The 15,187-nt window shown below is 44.8% G+C and overlaps 1 protein-coding gene across 1 annotated transcript in view; it reads left to right on the top strand.

The window, feature by feature from the left end:
• The window catches only part of CDH15 (cadherin 15), an 85,247-nt gene that overhangs the window by 4,665 nt on the left and 65,395 nt on the right, over positions 1–15,187 (top strand). The gene's annotated exons all lie outside the window — the stretch shown is intronic.

The following is a 15,187-nucleotide window of genomic DNA, read 5'->3' as shown; positions in this document are numbered from 1 at the left end:
GTGTTAGGAATAGGAACATTTTCAAGAAAAGGGACCTCTCCGCAGCACTTCTAGCCAAAATCTCACCTCTGGCAAAAACCCTGCGAAACAGCAGACGTTACCCACCTTAAGCTCCTGCTGGCCTCCACTAACAAATGGCTAAAAGCCAGAAGCAGGATGAACTAGCAAAAGAGGTTTACAAGGATTGCAGTTGAAATTAGGAGCAAATGCTGCTCCCTCAAAAGTGGGGTAACATGAGCTGATACTATTAGCCCCCTGTCCTTTCCTGCTTTAGTTCCAGTCCTCTGATGTTTGACAGGGTCACACCAGGGTAAATGTAATTATTAGGGGCAAGCACACGGATGAAGCTATTGAGGGATTTATGCGCAGATGAGTGGCGGCCCATTTCTCGCAATAAATTCTGAACATGCTTCCATTTGACCAGAACAAGCTCTGGTGTTCGAAGCACTATAACCATTTGTATCCCTGGAGAACCCCACCAGCACCGTGCCTCTTTGCCCTCTCCCAGCTCTGCAGGGATTGGCTTCTTTTTCTTCAGTGTTTTCCTCTCATTTCCCAGGCTATGCTGGCTCTGGATCTTACAGATGCCAGCAGCTGCACTTCACCCTCTCAAAAGGAAGATTTCCAGGCCTGATTGATTGGTAAGGGTCACTGTGGCAGTCCAAACTTAGAGCAACCACTCCCCTCCCCATGGGACAGAAAGAGGATCGTGGGAGGCAGCAACTGAAACCAGTTACCACCTAAATTTTCATGTGAACCTATACTGGTTTTCTTCTGACATACCAGTGCCACTGGGCTCAGAGCTGATATCTCAGGAGAAGGCTGGAGGCTACACTGTCTAAGAACATAAGAATAGCCTTACTGGGTCAGACCAGTGGTCCATCTAGCCCACTATCCCGTTTTCATAAAAGCCAATCTAGGCCCTTAGCACCTGGCCAAAACCCAAGGAGTAGCAACATTCCATCCAGAATCTCAAAGAACAGCGAGATTCTGGAATCCCAGAGAGTAACAAGATTCCAGAATCCCAAAGAGTAGCAACATTCCATCCAGAATCTCCAAGAATAGCGAGATTCCGGAATCCCAGAGAGTAACAAGATTCTAGAATCCCAAGGAGTAGCAACATTCCAGAATCCCAAAGATTAGCAACATTCCATGCCACCGATCCAGGGCAAGCAGTGGCTTCTCCCATGTCTGTCTCAATAGCAATTTATGGACTTTTCCTCCAGAAAATTGTCCAAACCTTTTTTAAAAAAATAATTTCTATCCCATTTTTCCCAAGGAGCTCAGAACGGGTTACAGGTTAAATGTACATAAAATACAGTTAACGGGTTACAATATGACAATTATACTACAATTTTACGATACATGGTTGTGTCCTAATTCGATGCATACTAGGGATCTAAATCTAATGCCAATATATGTGATTCACCAGTGGTCTCAAACTCAAACCCTTTGCAGGGCCATATTTTGGATTTGTCGGTACTTGGAGGGCCGCAGAAAAAATAGTTAATGTCTTATTAAAGAAATGACAATTTTGCATGAGGTAAAACTCTTTATAGTTTATAAAACTTTCCTTTAACAGTTTTACCTTATGGAAAATTGTCATTTCTTTAATAAGACATTAACTATTTTTTCTGCAGCCTTCACATTTAAAGTTTAATATCTTTCCTTTCTCAAAACTGGCACATTTCAATCACTATATTGAAAATAAAATCATCTTCCTACCTTTGTTGTCTGGTGACTTTATTTTTCTGTGCTTTCAACTATGTTTCCAGGGCCTTCTTGTCCTTTGACTGTTTTTCTCTCCGTCTTCACTTTCTGCCTTGCATCCATCTTTGGCATTAACTTACTGTTCAATTTTTCTGCTTTCTTTTCAAAATCTACATTTCCATGTCTTACCTTCCCTTCCTATCTCTCTCTTCTTCTGTCCTATTTCCATGGTCTGGCATCTCTTTCCTTCCTTTCTCTCCCTCTCTCCTTCCTTCCTTTCGCCTGGTCTGGCATCTGTCTCCTTCCCTTCCCATGCCCTGGCATTTCTCCCTCCCCCTCCATGGTCTGATATCTCCTTTCCTTCCCTCCCTCCCTCCCATGAACTTGGATTCTTCTCTTGTTCCTTTCCTCTCCCTTCTCCTTCCTTCCCTCTCTTTCCCCAATTGGGTGCAGCAGCAACAGAAGCAGCATTTCCCTTCCCCCTTTCCTGTGCAGGAGAGGCATTTCTCTTTCCCTTTCCCTCCCTCTCCCTTTCCCTGTACAGCAGCAGCAGCATTTCCCTAGGGTCCCCCTTTCCTATGTAGCAGAAGCATTTCTCTTTCCCCTCCCCTTCCTTATGGAGCAGCAGCATGTCTGGCTGGCTCGTTCTGTTCAAAGCCACGGGTGGTGGCTCCTTGCGAGATCCGCGCCTGCGTCTGAAGCCTCTCTGATGTTGTGACGTCAGAGAGGCTTCCGATGCAGGAGTGGATAGCACGAGGAGCCGCCAACCCATGGCTTTGAACGGAACGAGCCGGCCAGACACGCTGCTGCTCCAAAAGGAAGGGAAAGGGGAAGAGAAATGCTGTTGATCGCATCCAGACCGCGGGCGCAAATAAAACCTGAACAGCCACATGCGGCCCGCGTGTTTGAGACCGCTGTTTGTGATGCACAATTACAGTATAAGTTAATATAAATATAAATATAAGTTTTAAAATGAGCTACATTAATTCCCTCTGTGAAAGCTCAACACATTCCAATTCCCATTCTGATTTGAGATGTTCCTCTTTTCTTAAATGGAGTGGAAGAGTCGCTCAATGGTTAGTGCAATGTTGGCCTGAGAACCCCACGGCAGCTCCTTCTGGGTCTGGCCAAGTCACTTAACCCTCCATTGTCCAGGTACAAATAAGTTACTGCTGTGATTGTCAACCACAGATAGGTGGCATATCCTCACCTAGTGCCTCTCTTGCAGAATGCTGGGCTAGCGGCCATAAGGCATGTACCAATCACAGTTAGAAAGCTTTGGGGGATGGGAGCCGACAGCTGTCACTTTGCTGAGGAATTCCAAACCCAAACTTCCACCAATTCTTGCCCCCTCCCCCTCCATTGCTGTCCCATCACAAAAAGAAACAGACGGTGACTTTAGCAGCAAAAATGTCCTCCATTCTCTAGAGTCTAGACTGTAAGACAGAATGCAATTCCGCTGGCTTCACCCGTGTAATGAAATGCCAAGATCTCAGCGAGACTGCCCTGTTGACAGCAGAACAACTCTCCTGTGAACCTACTTGCGATTTCCTCCTTTTGTATCCAAACTATCATTCACCTCGGCTGACCTAGATCTACTCCAGTGTAGCTTCCACAGAAAATGTTTTTGCCAAAACCTCTGGCTACCTGGTTATGGTCAAAGGTCACCTCCTTGATCTTCCCTCTGCTTTTCATGCTATTGATCACTATCCTACTCCTTGGCCATTTGTAGTGAATGGGACTGTGCTCCCTCTCGGGTTTCTTCTTACTCTCCCATTGCACTGTGTGCAATCTCTGGTAGTTCTTTCTTCACCGGTGTTCTGGTATCAATTGATGTACATAAGAACCTAAGAATAGCCTCACTGGGTCAGACCAATGGTCCATCTAGTCCAGAATCCCATCTTCACAGAGGCCAATCCAGGTCCCTAGTACCTGGCCACAACCCAAGGAGTAGCAACATTCCATCCAGAATCTCAAAGAATAGCAAGATTCCGGAATCCCAGAGAGTGACAAGATTCTAGAATCCCAAAGAGTAGCAACATTCCATCCAGAATCTCAAAGAATAGCAAGATTCCGGAATCCCAGAAAGTGACAAGATTCCATGCTACCAATCCAGGGCAAGCAGTGGCTTCCCCCATGTCTTTCTCAATAACAGACTAAGGACTTTTCCTCCAGCAATTTGTCCAGACCTTTCTTAAAACCAGCTACACTATCTGCTCTTACCACAACCTCCAGCAACGTGTTCCAGAGCTTAACTATTCTCTCAGTACCCTGATTAAATCGCTCTCTTTTCTCTCTATGCTTTTCCTCTAAGTGCTCTACAGAATCACCAAAATTCGCTCCTTCCTCCTTGAGCACACTACCTGGACCCTTGTCCACACTCTCGCAACCTCACGCTTAGACTTCCTGCTGAGCCTCCTCCCCCCCCTGCAAGTGGTGCGAAACACAGCTGCACACCTTATTTTCTGCCAGACTCTCTCCACTCACCTTTCCCCTCTCTCAAATCACTCCACTGGCTTCCTATCCATCTCCGTATACAGTTCAAACTCCTACTACTAACCTACAAGTGTGTTCACGCTGCTCTCTTATACGTTTCCCTGAGAGCTCCTCCGTTCTTCTGATCAGCTGCTCCTAGTTGTACCCTTGTCCTCCACTGCCAATTTCAGACTTTGTTTCTTTCGTCCAGCTGCCCCCTATACCTGGAATAAATTACCTGAGTTTGTCCGCCAAGACCCTTCCCTTCCCTTGTTTAAGAGCAAACTGAAAACCCACCTTTTTGATATAGCCTTCAGTCCTTAACCCTACTCCACCACCTTAGCCAGCAGATGTAACTATATCATTACCCTGGCATCTTGTTTGTCTGTTTAGATTGTAAGCTCTTTGGAGCAGGAACTGTCTTCTGTGTGACTCTGTACAGCGCTGCGCGCATCTGGTAGCGCTGTAGAAATAATTCGTAGTAGTAGTGTGAAGAGTTTCAGTCTTTGGGAAGCAGAGCTGAGATTATGATGTCATAATGCTTCATTCCACCAATAAGAGCCAACCTCATCAGTGATGTCACAATGGCTTGATTGTCCTGTGCTCCACTCTGCCCTCCAACGCAGCCAGCTAATTAACTGGATCCATGACATCTTGTTTGTTTGTCTGTCTTGCCTGTTTAGATTGTAAGCTCTTTGGAGAAGGGACTGTCTTCTTTGTGGCTCTGTAGAGCGCTGTGTGCGTCTGGTAGCGCTGTAGAAATAATTTGTAGTAGTAGTGTGAAGAGTTTCAGCCTTTGGGAAGCAGAGCTCAGATTGTGATGTCATAATGCCTCATTCCACCAATAAGAGCCAACCTCATTAGTGATGTCACAATGGCTCGATTATCCTGTACTCCTCTCTGCCCTCCAACCCAGCCAGCAGATTAACCCTTCCCCTTAACTGGATCCATGACATCCTATTTGTCTCTTTAGACTGTAAGCTCTTTGGAGCAGGGACCATCTTCTTTGTGACTCTGTGCATGTCTGGTAGCGCTCTAGAAATAAGTAGTAATAGTGTTTTGGTTTCCTCTGATTTTCAGTCCATTTTTAAGCTGACAACTCCCAGATCCCTCTTCAGGACCAAAATTTCATCAAAATACAGTCAAAGACTGAGCCTGCTGGTCTGGCATCACTGCCCACTTGGCTTTCCCTTATCTTAAACTTAACAGGGCAATATTCAACCTGCACGCAAGCAGCTTCTAGCTCAGCTCAGCTAACCTCAGGTCTTTAATGTGCCCAGTTAAATGTCCTCATATAGACTTAGGACAACTGTTTTCCTCTGCTAACTTTCTTAGCCGCTTAGTGGACTGAATATTGCCGCTAACCAGCTAAGTTGATGCTCTGTCTACACTTGTCCCCGGACCATCCCTAACCTCGCTGGTTAGAGGATGGTCAGTTAGCAAGGATAGTAAGAACATAAGAATTGACATACCGGGACAGACTGAAGGTCCATCGAGCCCAGTCTCCTGTTTCCAACAGTGGCCAACCCAGGTCCCAAGTACCTGGCAGAAGCCCAAAGAGCAGCAACATTCCAGAGCTGAGACTGTGATGTCATAATGCCTCATTCCACCAATGCCCAAGAGCCAACCTCACCAGTGATGTCACAATGGCTTCAGCTCACATAAGAATAGCCGTACTGAGACAGACCGAAGGTCCATCAAGCCCAGTCTCCTGTTTCCAACAGGGGCAAACCTAGGTTCCAAGTACCTAGCTAGATCCCAAGTAGTAAAACATATTTTAAGCTGCTTATCCTAGGAATAAGCCGTGGATTTCCCCCAAACCATCTCAATAGTGGCCTATGGACTTTCTTTAGGAATGAATCAAAACCTTTTTTAAACCCCACTAAGCTAACTGATTTCACCACATTCTCTGGCAACAAATTCCAGGGTTTAATTACAAGTTGTTTGAAGAAATATTTTCTCCAGTTTGTTTTAAATCTACTACTTAGTAGCTTCATCGCGTGTCCCCTAGTCCTAGTATTTTTGGAAAGAGTGAACAAGCGAGTCAACATCTACCCTTTCCACTCCACTCATTATTTTATAGACCTCTGTCATATCACCCCTGACTAGTCTCTTCTCCAAGCTGAAGAGCCCCAGCCACTTTAGCCTTTCCTCATAGGGAAGTCGTCTCATCCCTTTTACCATTTTCGGAGCCTTGCCAGCTAAAAAAACCAAAACCAAAACCAATCTGGCTGCTGCATTCTGAATTAGTTCGATCTTCTTTGGGATATATACAGTACATTTGGCATCCTGCATATATGATATTACAGTAATCAAGTGTGGAAAGAAGCAGACTTTGCACAGCCAGACAAAATTAACAGTTATCTACTAGAAAACAAATTCTCCTTAGCTTTTTTTTCCAGTGAAAATGATTTCCTAATAAGCAAATTCACTCAATATTCTAATGAAAGAGAGCTAGACAACATAATTCTCAGTGATTTGATGTTTTCTCCAGTACAATCTATTCACCGTCACTATGACCGTGTAACCCTCTCCTCAACTCAATGCATGAGGTCCCCACTCTCTTCTTAGGAGTGGAGGAGTGGCCTTGTGGCTCTGGGGAGGTTTCTTGACACTTCATTGCCCCAGGTATGAAATAAGTAGCTGTCTAAAATATATAAAGTGCTTTGATTGTGTAAGCCCCACAGAAAAAGCAATAGTATATCAAGTCCCACCCCCTTCTCTTCCTCACGTACAAATGCTTCACTGAAGCTCCTCCCCTCTCTCCCCCTACACTCTTCATGAGCTCTGTTCACCAGGCAAGTGGCTTCTGTCTCTGCTCCACGGTCTCCACTGCACTGTACCTGAAACAGCTTTCTTGCGATGGCGCATCATGCTTCTGCTCTGGCTATATTTGCATCTGGGCATGGGTGTTGGTCAGTAATATATCCCACATCATAATCAAGGGGAAACGAGCTGAAAATTTAAACAGGAACATTTGTGGGTTTTTATCATGCATTTGTCAATAATAGTGAGCACTCCTTTGAAATGGTGCACACTTTTCCAAAGAGGACACCCTGTGTACATGCACATATCACACATGCATGAGTTTGTCGCTGTCTCTGCCCTATTCCTGCAAGCTACGTCTTCATCTGCCCAAGCCTCGAACCCTTTAAAATCCTAAGTAGCAACATTCTAGAACTCAGATTGTGATGTCATAATGCCTCATTCCGCCAATGCCTAAGCTCCGTCCTCATCTGCACAAGCCTCAAACACTTTCAAATCCTAAGTGCCAATATTCTAGAGCTCAGATTGTGATATCATAATGCCTCATTCCGCCAATGCCTAAGCTCCGTCCTCATCTGCACAAGCCTCAAACACTTTCAAATCCTAAGTGCCAATATTCTAGAGCTCAGATTGTGATGTCATCATGCCTCATTCCACCAATGCCTAGGCTCCGTCCTCATCTGCACAAGCCTCGAACCCTTTAAAATCCGAAGTAGCAACATTCTAGAACTCAGATTGTGATGTCATCATGCCTCATTCCACCAATGCCTAAGCTCCGTCCTCATCTGCACAAGCCTCAAACACTTTCAAATCCTAAGTGCCAATATTCTAGAGCTCAGATTGTGATGTCATCATGCCTCATTCCTCCAATGCCTAAGCTTCGTCCTCATCTGCACAAGCCTCAAACACTTTCAAATCCTATGTAGCAACATTCTAGAGCTCAGATTGTGATGTCATAATGCCTCATTCCACCAATGCCTATGCTCCGTCCGCATCTGCACAAGCCTCAAACACTTTAAAATCATAAGTGTTTGAGGCTTGTGGAGTTAAGTCTGAGCTTACAGGAATGGGACAGGGACAGTGACAAAACTCATGGGGATGGGATGGGGAAACTGAGTTCCTGCGGGGAGGGGGACAGATTTGTTCCTGTGCCATTCTCTAATTGAGGGTCCTCCACCAATTATCAAGCTCGTAAAGGCAGACATTGAAAACCAGGAAAAGTCAAAATGAGTTCTGGAGACCAAAATGCCAGCAAGTCTTTCTTTTTTACTATATGTACTTCTGGGTCATATGTCGCCTCTGCCCTAAAAGAATGAAGTTGGTTTTAATTTGCTTTCTGGATGAGCTCAATTTCCAACTAATACCTGGGCTCAGCCCCAGCTGCTGTAACAAACAAAGCAGGGCTTAGAGGAAGATGCCTCCCTGCCCAGAACAGCTGTGCCATGCCTATCACAGCCCTAAATGCAGAGGAGTGCAGGCCAGCTCTGCTCCAACATTCCGGACCCCACCCCCAGATTTTTCTGGAGAGTAGGGAGGAATGCCCAGCACGGCTGCTGACTTGTAACTTTGGGTGTGGAGGAGAGATAATACTGTGTAATCCAGGCCAGGTTCCCTAGTCAAACTTCAGGCCCTGATTTTGATAATTAAACTGAATTATCATGATGAAACTAACAGCAGCCCTTCCCCGAATGACCCTGTCAAATAACCTGATTGAATGTCTACATTTATGCATAAGTAATGACAGTAATTTCCAGAAGTCATTTACTTAGGAAAATGGTCCATTTGAAATCTGCCCTTCGTCTACTACTATTAATTATTTCTAGAGCTCTACCAGACGTATGCAACGCTGTACATAGTCACGAAGGAGACAGTCCCTGCTCGAATGAGCTTACAATCTAAACAATCAAGACAGATAAACAGGATGCCAGGGTAGAGGTTGCAGTTAATGAGGGATGGTTAAGTGTTGAAGGTGGGCTTTCAGTCTATTTTTGAACAAGGGCAGGGAAGGGGTGTGACGCTTGGACTCAGGTCGTCTATTCCAGGCATACAGGGCAACAAGGTGGAATTGGCCGGGGAGGAGAAGGGTTCAGATAAGAATAACTTATCTGAGGAACGGAGCTCTCGGGAGGTGTTTAAGGTGAGACAAGAGAGGAGAGATACTTCTGTACAGTGGCGACGTATTCTCCGCTCTCTCCTTAAACCTTCTATTGCTAGCAATATGGTGGAAAATGGCTACAAACTGCTGTATCGATGGTATTACACGCCTGAAAGACTGCATAGGATTAATCCCGCTCTCACGGATGTTTGTTGGCATAACTGTGGGGCCTCAGGAACATTTGCACATATTTGGTGGGCATGTCCAAAGGTGGGTCCCTTTTGGGATATGGTTTTTTCGGTTATCTCGGACATTTGTGGGGTGATTCTGGTGAAAGATCTGGGATGTGCATTGTTAAATTTATTGCCACAGGGAATCCCTTCCAGATTTTCCTTTCTCATTGCCCCATTGGTTACTGCGGCACGGTTGGTTTTGGCTGCAGCCTGGCGCCAAGATATTATACCATCTAAATCACAGGTGATTATCAAAATGGATTACGTATTTCGCATGTCTCCGTTGACTGCAATACGCCAACACACATTGGGAGTGTTCATGCGTCGGTGGAAACCATATCTCGACTGGATGACTAGATGGGATGGTTAAACAACTTTACTTACTACCTTCTTTTTTGGTTACTTTGTTCCCCATGTTCTAATCCACTTTCTTTGGGCTTCGTTACACTGTTGATATTGTCTGCTGCTTGGGAGTTGGGGGGGGGGGGTTTGGGAGGGTTAGAATAGGGGGTTCAGCTCCTGGTACTGTTTTGTATTCTTGCTCTTGATTGGCCTTGTTACGAAGAGTGCTGTTTCAACTGTTTGCTCTGTAGCTGTGATTTTGGTGTGTTTTCTATTTTGTATGCTTTTGTGCATTTTTCCAATAAAAAGTTTAAAACATTAAAAAAAAAAAAAAAAGAGAGGAGAGATACTGATGGGCTGCAAAATAAACACACTTGTATATTGGTATTAGGAGTTTGAACTGTGTGTGAAGGCAGATAGGGAGCCAGTGAAGTGATTTGAGGAGGGGGGGGGGGTAACGTCAGGGACAGATTAAAGGGTAGGCCCAGTAGGCACGTGCCTCCACGTCGACCCTCCCACTGCGAGAATACTGATAAACCTCCCTCTAACACTCGAGGGAGGGAGAGATGCCAGGGCATGGAGGGAAGAAAGAGAGGGAGGAAGAGATGCCAGGGCATAGGGGAAGAGAGGGAGGGAGTTGTGCCAAGACATGGAGGGAAGGAGGAAGGTATGCCAGACCAAGTTAAAGGAAGGAGGAGATGTCAGAGCATGGATGGGGCAGGAGAGATGAAAGGAAAGGAGAGAGATGCCAGGGAATTAGGAAAGGGAAGGAGACAGATGCCAGATCCTGGGGTGGGAAGGAAAGGAGATGCCAGAGCATAGGGGAGGGAGTGGTGACAGAGAAAAACGGAGAAGTGGCAGAGCTGAAATTAATCATGTACAAAGGAGAGAAGGGGCACAAGATAGACAGTTTATGGAAGGAGCATAGAAAGAAGGAAGATGCCATATGGAACGGGGAGAGGGCAAACAGTGGATGGCAGGGGCAGAGAGAGAAAGGGCAGACATGGAAGGGGCTGATGCTGCATGGAAGACAGAGAGAGGACAGATGCTGGCTAGAAAGAAGTAATTGAAGACAAGATGATTAAAGCAGAAATGACAAAAGGTGGAAAAAGAATTTTTTGTTAAATAAGATTATTATTATTATGATATCTGGTTTTATTTAATGTTAGTAGCTAGTTTAAACCGACTCCTAAAAACATGGTTCTTGAAAAGAAATTTGGCTCTCAAAAGACATCTTAATCGTTGTACTGCTGATCTTTGGCTCTTTTGACTAATGAGTTTGCCGACCACTGCCTTAGTGTAATGGATTAGACCAGCGTTTCTCAAGTCGGTCCTGGAGTACCTCCTTGCCACTCAGGGTTTCAGGATACCCACAATGAATATGCATCAACTTGATTTGCGTATACTGCCTCCATTATATGCAAAATTCTTTCATGCATATTCATTGTAGATATCCTGAAAGCATGATTGGCAAGGGGGTACTCCTTACTGGGTCAGACCAATGGTCCATCTAGCCCAGTAGCATGTCCTCATGGTGGCCAATCCAGGTTCCTAGTATCTGTCCAAAACCCAAGGAGTAGCAACATTCCATACAGAATCTCAAAGACTAGCAAGATTCCAGAATCCCAGAGAGTAACAAGATTCTAGAATCCCAAGGAGTAGCAACGTTTCATGCTACCGATCCAGGGCAAGCAGTGGCTTCCCCCATGTCTTTCTCAATAACAGACTATGGACTTTTCCTCCAGGAACTTGTCCAAACCTTTCTTAAAACCAGCTATGCCACAATGAATATGTATGAGATGGATTTGCATGCACTGCCTCCTTGAGATGCAAATCTATGTCATGCATATTTATTGTGGAGATCCTGAAAACCTGACCTGGCTCTGGCTCTCGAGGACCGGAATTGCCTACCCCTGGTCTAGGTGATTGGCCAAACCCTGGTACCATTGCATAGATGGTACTCTGGCCAGGGAACCAAACCAAGTGCCAATGACACCCCCACAGGCTGGGCATTTCTATTAGCCCTGTTTTCCTTCCTCCCCTGTCAGTTAGTAAGAAAGGTTCTGGAATTTGGAGGGGTTCGGAAAAGGTCAGAACCGCTTCTTTTTTTTCAGGTACTGCTTCAGAGGGAGCAGATTGGCCATCTGTACAACTCCCTCCTCCTTAGGGGAAAGTGGAGAACCATGATGAACCGTTGTGGTTGTCTCCAAACTCCACCTATCCTTAATAGGGAATATCTTTACATCAAGACATTCCTAGATACCATTACAACCTGTCATCAATCGTTGAGCGAAATCTTCAAGATGGAAGAAACCTAGAGGTGGCAGAGGGTGATGCTCGGTCATATGTACACAAGAAAACTTCTAATCACCATCATCAGGGGCTTGGAAAAACTATGTTAGAGGCTACCTCTTATTTTGATTTTAGAAAACTGCTAAAGACCCATCCGTTTGATAGGTTGACGCCTTAATACCTTCCGTGTTTTTACAAAAAAATCTCATGTTTTAACTGATCTATTCCAATTTTATTTACTTATTTTACCTCTTATGTTATTTCTATTCACACTGTATGTATTAACTTTTCTTGTTGTAAACCGCTTCAAACTTTTTGGTATAGCAGTATATAAAAAAATAAAAAAGTCTAAAACGGTCGGAAAATCCTGGCGGGGCTTAAGCGTGTGAAGAAAAGCAAGGTGAGTTGGTTGTTTCTTTCTGTGGTTTTGTCACTTGGCATAGTTCCCTTCTGGCATAAAACCAATCAAAGCAGTTGACAATTCAGGTTCAGGAAATACAGTACAAAACCAATATTAAAACAAATAACCAGCTGGGAGGCTCCTGGAGGCATCCAATGCAAGGACCTGCAAGTCGGGCGAAGTTCCAGGAAAGGAGGATCCCTCACTGGCTGCCAGGAGCAACTGCAATATGGAACTACCTAGGTTGATGCTCCGAGAGCTCGTGAAAATTACTCTGTATTGTTCCACCACTACAGAAGTCAGGCTTTGTATTAGTAGCGGGATAAACAATAACAACAAACAAGGTATAATCAAATTCAATAAACACAAAACAAAAGTACCAAAATTATTAACAATCTAAAACCAGTAATTACAAAAACACGGAGACCTGAGATCCCGGAGCTTCACCACCCAGGAAAGCTGATTTCAAGAGAAAACCTTTACGAGCCGCCTTATAATGATCCAAAAGGCTTCAGTGTTAGGGAAGGGAATTCAAAGCGGCTTCTCCAGGGGAATTGAATTGTAAAGGATAAGTAATTTGCAAAAAGAACGGGGAACCAATGGATCTGGAGTCATCCTACACCCTAATGATATTAAGAATCAAAATAGGTACAAATCAGGGAAAATAATACTTATTTATTGCAATCATTTATTAATTGTTAAGATTGGGATGGGGGAGGGGGGACTTTATTATATGGTATAAGCGTTATGAGATGTTGAAAGGATGGGAGGGAAAGAGTTAATTCTATTTAATATGAAGAATTGTAGAATTCAAGTGATGTATTTAAGTCAAACTGATTGATACTTTTGGTTACACTTGAGGTAAGTTATAAAATGAATAAAGAATTAAAAAAAGAAAACATAAATCTGAAACAGAAGCGTAAAAACTGACACATTTGAAATTTCACCTGTTACAAAAGTAACAAAAAAATGCTAAAAACATTGAATATGAACCAATGATAGCATCAAAAAGTTTAAGAATATAAATATAAAACAATAGTTTATAAACTTAAATCTCAGAATAGACATTATTACAATAAAAAGGATTATATTGAATTGTAAAAAAAAAAAAAAAGTCAAAATAGGATTGTAACTTCTGAGTGCCAGATGTGAAGCTGCCCCACCCACCCCCAGGCTGCCTCTAGCAGTCAGGACTAGTGTTGCCCAATTCGCCGATTCAAATCGATTCGTTTTCTTAAAAAATCAGCGATAAACCTGTCCTAAGCACTGCCTCTTGCTGGCTGTCCACTGCTGCTCCTGCTTTAGGAGGCCTGAAGTCAGAGCTGAGGGAGGGAGAAGTGGGTCAGTTGGGAAGTGCTGCATAGGGGCACCCCCAATATTTTGGGGACTTCACATGATACGTTACTCATGGCCCTGTGGATTTAGGGTGCTCCCTGAAGGCCAGCATGTTTTCCCCTTCTCTCCACCATTGTCCGGCTTCCTCATGGCCTCTTGGTCTCACTTACGGCCTGCAAAGGATCGCCGGTGCTATAGTGATTCTAGCAGGCTGCCGTCAGCCCCCCTGCATGTTCCTTCTGCCACGGTCCATCTCAAACCAAAACAGGATGTCACATCAGAGGAGGGGTGGGACCACAGCAGAGGGAACATGTGGTGGAGGCCACCAGCAGCATGCTAAAATCGCTACAGCACCGCAGAACCTCTGCAGGCCATAATTCATTTTTAAAGTGAGACCGGGAGACCAGGGGGACGATGGTGGAGAGAAGGGAGAAACATGCCAGCCTTCGGGGAGGGGGAGGGGCCCTGCTGTAGCTATTAGAAGTACACGAAGGGAGGAAGGGAGGGAGTCCAGAGAGAAGGGCATATGCTGGACCGAGGATGGGGGGAGGGGAAGGAGAAGGGGAAGAAATAATGGGTTTGAAAACAGAGGGAAAGAGAGAGAGATGGTGGACAATGGAATGGAGGGAGGGAGGGAAAAGAAAGGGAGAGAAGTTGGATCCAAGGGGTGGTGTGGAGGAAGGGGAATAGAGATACTGGATATAAGGAGGAAGAGATGCTGGATGAAAGGGTAGTTGAAAAAAGGAGAGATGGTGGGATCCATCGCTGCAGCCGCTCTTTCATTCTTTGGGCCCTGGCAGCGTGAGTAAAATAAACACGCTGCTTTCCGCAGCTGGAAGCTTGCCCTCTGCTACTGCTTCCTGGTCCCGCTTAAGTGCGAAGCAGTAGCAGAGGGAAAGCTTCATGCACGCTGCCAGTGGCCTGAAGAGTGCAAGTGTATTGCCTTATCAGATTCCATGGAGGAGAGGAATGTGGGGTGGGAGGGTTTCACTGGAGGATTACAGGGGGGAAGTTTCATTTGAGAAATGCTGGACTGTAGGGATGGAGATGAAAAAAAGGAAAGATGCCAGACTTCTGGGGGAGAGAAGGGAAATGGAAGGGGAGGACAGAGATGGAAGATGGATGGTGAGCATGGAGAAAGAAGAAAACGTCAAATGGGCAGGAGACCCTGGCAAATGAGTTAACAGAAGACAAACAGAAACCAGAGCCTGGGACCAACATGATTTGAATAATGACCAGTGTGGTGCAGTGGTTAAAGCTACAGCCTCAGCACCCTGAGGTTGTGGGTTCAAACCCATGCTGCTCCTTGTGACCCTGGACAAGTCACTTATCCCCTTATTGCCCCAGGTACATTAGATAGATTATGAGCCCACTAGGACAGACAGGGAAGAATGCTTGAGTACCTGAATAAATTCATGTAAACTGTTCTGAGCTCCCCTGGGAGAATGGTATAGAAAATTGAACAAATAAAAGATAGATAAAAAGCAAAAGGTAGAAAAAATAATTTTATTTTCTGTTTTGTGATTACAATATGTCAGA

This window comes from Geotrypetes seraphini, chromosome 4, assembly GCF_902459505.1.
Source record: "Geotrypetes seraphini chromosome 4, aGeoSer1.1, whole genome shotgun sequence".
In the NCBI taxonomy this organism is placed as follows: domain Eukaryota; kingdom Metazoa; phylum Chordata; class Amphibia; order Gymnophiona; family Dermophiidae; genus Geotrypetes; species Geotrypetes seraphini.
This window is presented reverse-complemented; position numbering and strand designations above follow the sequence as displayed.